Raw genomic sequence first — 6,988 nt, 5'->3', positions numbered from 1 at the left:
TTAATGAATTATTGGTACATCTATCTTAAATTTTTGAAAGTGATGGTCCATTATAAAATTCCTAAATGTTCAAAGTATAAATTCTCCAACTATAAAATATCAATTATTAACAAAAAAAAATGCAGTGGAAGAAGTCTCTATCATGATGGAATTTTAAAGATAGCTAGATATGTGGCACAGAGAATCTCATGAAGGAATTATTTCGTTTTCGTGGCTAGCGGATCTCTACTAACTTATGGTGATTGATTGAACCAAATATAGTAAGGTCTGATGATTCCGATAATCTAATTAATGGATGTATTATGTAATCCACAATTTTCCCATTAAATTTTGGTTGACTTGCAATTAGTAGATGTGACATGCAATCCACATTTTTTCCATTATATTCCAGCTTCACTGAAGATGTGATGTCTTGATGTTATTTTCAAGGGTTGTGATAGTACTTTCTATAGGATGACATGAAATCTAGTCTCCATATTTCCATCCTTTTCTCGACTACTCGATAGATATGGTTCAAGATTCTCCAGGTACACAAAATTTCAGATAGACCATCCCTTTCTATTGAACAACGTCTTGCATAGTGGGCATTGAGGGGGGGTGTGGAGTGGGAGGGTTACAAGGAAATTCCTTTATATTTATTCTAGAAAATATGGAAAGCGCAAAACCTTTGTTTATTCAAAGGTATACCGTGAATATTTTTAGAATTTTTTCCAATATCATCTCTTGTATGAGATCATAGACCAGTTCTAATGCATCCTTCAATGATTTACATATTCAAAGTTTCTCACCTCCCATAAAGTTCCTGACTCACTGTTTTGATGGTGCAGCTCAAAATGGATCTTGCATATGTGGTGCCTAGCTTATAATATGTAACGATACTCAATACAAGCTCTCATGAAATGGTGAACCAGGTACTAATTTTAGAATAGAAACATTGGTACTATGGGGTTTGTTATGGTTCACAAAATGGTTACAGATTAATAGTTTACATATTTATGGTGACTCAAAATCACTCATTTGGGGCTTTTTGAGGCACACTAACTATTCTCCCAACTCTTAAGCGATTGGATTGAGCACACTAAATTTTGTGTGCTCTCTCTCCTTGGTATCACTCTTCAACATATTTATCTTCAAAGAAATATGGTGGTCGAAACTCTCTCTAAAGAAGGATTAAATAGTGTTGTTGGGGTCATGAAATATAGGTACATTGAAGATAATGTTTCCAGAGATGAGGGTATGATCTCCCTTCCATAGTTCTAGATGTTACAATTTCTTTTTTATGTTTTTTCTATGGGGGATGTAGGTTTATTGTTTATGAATATGCCTTGAGTTGATCATATGGCTTTTTGAGTCTTTTATGGAAAAAAAAAATGGATAAATATATGCTACATGAGAAGTGCTAATGTATAAGAACATAAATCTATGATATATGTATTGTATTTTTTCTCCGAAATAAATCCAACGACTATTTTTTGAACAACTTACCCTGAACATTGATGCATCCCTGCTATTTATTCTCTTAGATTGATTGGTTTCTCACCTTGTCCTGAGGATGAACCACATTAGTTGGTTCAAAACGTCGACCCAATCCTTTTAATGTGATTAATCTAAAATACTATTCTCTAAATAAATCCAATGTTTTTTTCCTTTGAGAAAGAAGGGTTGTGACATGATCTATTTGGTGACCCTTCCAAACAACATTGAAAAAAAAAAAAAAAAAAAAAAAAAAACATCCAATATATACTATTGAAATGATGGGAAAAAATAAATACACGTGGAGAGAAAGTTTAGAAAGAAACTCATCACAAAAAATTGACTTGATTGGAAAAAGTGCCCATCAAATTTAAATTTCATTTAATATATGCTATTGATATGATGGGAAAAAGTAAATATTTAATCTCATGTAGAAATCAAGTTAAAAAAAAAAAAAACTCATAAAAAATTTACTTTTTGCAAATGTGTCATTACCTGAGTACACCCATATAACCTAAATAGCTAGTAAATACTTCTAAACATATGTATGATAGACATCAAAACACTTATTTATAAAAAAAAAAAAAACATTAGATAAATTAAAATTATATATATATATATATATATATATATATATATATATATATATATATATCGAGAGAGAGACCCTATTTTATTATAAAGACTTTAATTCATAAATAAGATCTTGTTACACTAACATATGAATTATTAACACCACATCACAAAAAGAATTATAAATCATTTCATATGATTGTTTTTTCAAATAATCAATTTAGTTAAAATCAATATAGATTCATCTTAACCACAAATTTAGCAAGCACTGAGTCAAATCTCTTCATATACAAACCCTCTTTCCGATGCAAAACTTCATAAATGTGCCCCTCTATCTATATGTCATTTTTAAAATTTCCATTCCAAAAAATAGATTATTATTCCTATTATAACAATAAGAAATATTATAACAATGAAAATTTGAGTTTTTAATTGAAAAAGTATTATATAATATATACAATATTATTATTAATATTATTTCAAACCATGTAGATTCTAGAGATTAGAATAACTTGATTAACATTGGACATTCTATTTATGGATCACACTGTAAAGAATTTTTTTTATTAATATAATACATTTTTAAATACATCTCAATATTACCTAATTTTACATATTGAAATACTTTATTTATGGTGCACATTGAATTTTTCAATTACTATTAATAATTTTTACATGTCATGTATTAATTGTATAATAAGAATTGAATAATTACACATCTAACTCTTATTACTATTATGACAAAGGAGTTGAATCTTTTTAATTTCAATTACTTCTTGACTTTACACATTGAAATGTTTATTTCTATTAGCATGCACACACCCATTTTTTTGCAAGTGGGAAAAAAATCATACACTGGATGCTAATCATAAATTTACTAGATGGTTTTGAATCCAGGGCCATTAATCTTTATGTGCCAAGAAGACTAGTTCTTAATGCAAGTTTACTCATCACTATTATTCAAAAAAGTCCATGCCAACTATAATTAGCTATTGGTGGCCCAAGCAGTCTTTCACTCCTCTCATATGGTTTTGACTCTTGGGGAAGTAACATTTATGTGGGAAGAAGACCAGCTTAGCCAAGCAAAAGAAATTAATTTTTAGGGCATAGTCTAAACTAATTATATATATGTTTATCCTTTCTCTAAAATTTTAGTTAACATGGATATTGAATTGATTTAGTTGCCTATTCCATTCAAACATAAAGATATAAATAATATTTATTTTATATGAATATGAAAATAGTGTATTAATAAATATGAGAGGGAAATATTTTTACCATATCTCCTTTTTATTGTAATATCAACAACTAATACATTTAATATAGTTAAAATAAAAATATATTTTATAATATAAATAAAACTAATTCAATATACAAATTTATTTTTTATTTTGATTATAATTCAATTTTTTTATATAAATATATACTCCACATCCCCATTGCATACTTACATAATCACACATCTCATATAAACAAAGATAAAACGAAAATAAATGCTTTTAAAATCGTCACAGACACATCTCACATGGACAAAGATAAAACGAAAATGAATACTTTTAAAATTTAGAAATGTTAAAATAAATTTTAATAGGTCATTAAAAATATTTTGTAAAGTTAAGTCTATAGTATCTTATTATAAAAATATTCAATAAAAGTTAAATCTATACATATCCTAACCATTATTATGGATCATTAAATTATAAAACAGCTCTTGAACATTAAATTAAAATACAGCTCTTGAACATTAAATTAAAATACAGCTCACTAAAATGATTCTAAGATAGAACAATCATGAGAAGCAAGTTTATTTAAGTAATTTCGTATTGAAATCTTCCCCTAGTGTAAAAGTCATTCCCTAGTTAAAAGGTCAACGTCAAGAGGATTACTTCGAGACTTTGCCTGTTATCATCGAGGGCGGCTGTTCAACTTTTGAGCAGCGACAAATTAATGAGGAAAAACGAGCAGAAACGATCGAAAACGTTTCATTTCACGACGAATAAATGTGCCCCCACCTCTCCTTATTGTACAACTGTGGATATCAGAACAAAATTATGAATGCGAACAAGACACGCCTAGTCCGATAAGGCACGGCATCGTTCTTGGCTTATCGATTTTGAATTTTCGATCCATGGCCAGACCAATCGAGCTCCTTATAAATACAACGCCCTCGCATGTTGTTTTTCAATCCTCTCATTTCCTTTGATAAAAATGGCAGCCTTTAAAGACCAATCTAGGATCTTCCTGATTGGATGTGTGACCATCTTCTGTTGTTCAGATCTCGCAAGTTCCTCCCTACTCTGATACATGCTTCATACAATAGAATTGTTATTCAAAGATTTATGTTCAATGTTGTCGCTCTTTTTAACTGATTAAAGTTGAATTCGGTGTGCAGATGGTGATAAAATAAGGGTGGACTATGGCATGGACGCAGACAATCTTCCATCTGCAGACGAGGTGGTAACTCTGATGCAGTACGACAACATTGGGAAAACGAGGATTTACGAGGAAAACAATGTTGTACTGCAAGCTTTGGCGAATTCTGGTATCGATGTAATAGTGGGTGTGGCTAACGAAGAACTGGAGGCCATATCTTCCAGCCAATACTCAGCAAACGGTTGGGTTAGCGACAACATTGTGCCCTTCTATCCGGCCAGCAATATCAAATACATTGCAGTGGGCAACGAGGTTTTGATAACCCCGGACAACATTCAGTACGTACCGTATCTTGTTCCTGCTATGAACAACATTCAAACCGCGGTCCAGAATGCTAATCTGCAGAATAACATCAAGGTCTCCACACCAACAGGCAGGATGTTAGCAGCGGCTACCGGCCGTCTCAGGGACTCTTCGTAGACGATGTGAACGACACGATGAGCCAAATACTCTATTTTCTGTCACAAAATGGCGGTCCCTTCATGGCCGACGTCTATCCATACTTCAGCTACATCGGCCACAGAAAATACATTTCTCTGGATTATGCTCTGTTTAACTGTAAGTATACGGTGGTGCAAGACGGAGACCACAGCTACACCAACCTGTTCGATGCCATGGTTGATACTCTTTTGTCGGCCACGGAAGCCTTGGGATATCCCAACATCCCAATCGTCATTGCTGAAAGTGGATGGCCTTCTGCGGGCGCTGATGTGGCCACCATTGAGAATGCTCAGACTTATAACAATAATCTCATTCAACAAGTACTATCGAATGCAGGAACACCAAAGAGGCCGGGAATGAGCATCGAAACCTATGTTTTCGTACTTTTCAACGAGGATATGAAGCAAGGCGACGAGAGAGAGAACCGCTTTGGACTATTCTACCCTAATAAGCAGCCTGTACACTCTGTCAACTTCTCACCAGAGGTTGTGTTAGAATCCACATTTGTGACCCGAATCGATGTGGACAATCCCTTATCTTCCTGTAGTGATATATGTAATCTGCTAAGTGTATGGCCATTACTTATAAAATAAATTGTGAACAATAAAATGTCGAAGTAGCTGAGTTTATATCTTTTTGGAAACTGAAAGCCTTTGCATTTGTTTCTGAAAGTAAGGTTGAGCGTTTAGAAACAGTCCGTGTAGTTCACCCATTAAAACAATACGGCAGACTTCCCTAACTATAAAACAAAGCAAATATCTAGATCAAACTTTCTTTGAAGCTATGGTGGCAACCTAAAAATCAGAATTCATTTAATGGGGTTTGAGATTTGAGTCCTGCATCAAAATTAAAAGAGCACTGTTACTGAGAATTCATGCAAAACATGCTTCCGAAATTACCCTCTTTTCCAATACAGATGCATATTCCACAAGAATTTAGACTCACTGCATCTATTAGTATCCTTTGCATTTATTACTATCCTTACGCCTCTACATGTTTTTTGAATTTACAGAGTTCTACAGGTAAAATAAACTGACAGGATCATGGGCTCTAAAGAATTTAGACAGAGGAGGCTTCCGCTAGTTTTAAGTTGGGGATATTAAATCACATAGTTGACTTGGCAACAAAACAGAGCTAACTCCTCAAACAAATTTAAACCAGAGTGAAGCAGAGTAAAATTTAACGCACAACAAAACAAAGTAAAAACAGAGTATAGCAACAAACTATATTTTAGATTATGATTACAAAAGACATGAAAATACATGTCCATGACAGATGGCAACTCTTTCACCAAGTAAAACTATGACTTCTTACTCAGATTTACAATTCACCAGGAGTTGAGAAGTTGCAGAGTAACTCTCAAAACCCAGTAACAAATTGTTTTTACCGCACCACACATTGCTTCACAATTTTCTCCTTTTTTCTCTCGGAACTAAAGACTTTTACATATGTTTTTATCAAAACATATAATTTTAAATCTCTTAATACATGAAAAAACAAATTATTTAAAGCCCTCGACTAAAACTAAAGACTTTTACATACATGTTTTTATCAAAAACATATAATTTTAATATTTTAATACATGACAAAACAAAATATTTAAAGCCTAGGATGGGCGTTGGTACTAAAACATGATTTTCTGAACTTGAAGATGTTGTCAAGTCTAAGTAACAATTGGGGAATAAATGTTTCACTATACTTTTTTACCATCCCTACATTAAATGCTCATTTGTTCTTAATTATTTGATGTGTGTTGGGGAATGCAGTGTAAATAACAGTTGCAGAATAAATGCTTGAACATATTTTTTTACCATCTCTACATTAAATGCCCATTTGTTCTTAATTATTTGATGACTTGGTTGTTTTACACGTGTACCACAAGTATGGTTGCAGTTTATTTAACATGGTGGTTGAGATTAATTTTCCGACACTCCCCCTTAATCACAACTGCCGCCATTGACAATTCCCAAAGAAACTCTTAGATAGACAAAATTTTCATGTGCCAATGGCTTTGTGAAGATGTCTGCAAACTGTTATTGTGATCTGCAATGCTACAACACAATTTCAC

The 6,988-nt window shown here is 32.5% G+C and overlaps 2 pseudogenes; both read left to right on the top strand.

The window, feature by feature from the left end:
• Positions 1-4,467: 4,467 nt before the first annotated feature.
• On the top strand, positions 4,468-4,899 carry LOC149184279 (glucan endo-1,3-beta-glucosidase pseudogene; annotated as a pseudogene).
• A 17-nt stretch (positions 4,900-4,916) lies between these two features.
• Positions 4,917-5,513, top strand: LOC149184278 (glucan endo-1,3-beta-glucosidase, acidic pseudogene; annotated as a pseudogene).
• The last annotated feature ends 1,475 nt before the right edge of the window (positions 5,514-6,988 follow it).

This window comes from Pinus tabuliformis, chromosome 3_2 (assembly GCF_031772625.1).
Source record: "Pinus tabuliformis cultivar Carrire ecotype Pingquan chromosome 3_2, CPIR1, whole genome shotgun sequence".
Lineage (NCBI taxonomy): Eukaryota > Viridiplantae > Streptophyta > Pinopsida > Pinales > Pinaceae > Pinus > Pinus tabuliformis.
The sequence above is the reverse complement of the archived record's forward strand: the minus strand, read 5'-3'. Positions and strand labels throughout refer to the sequence as shown.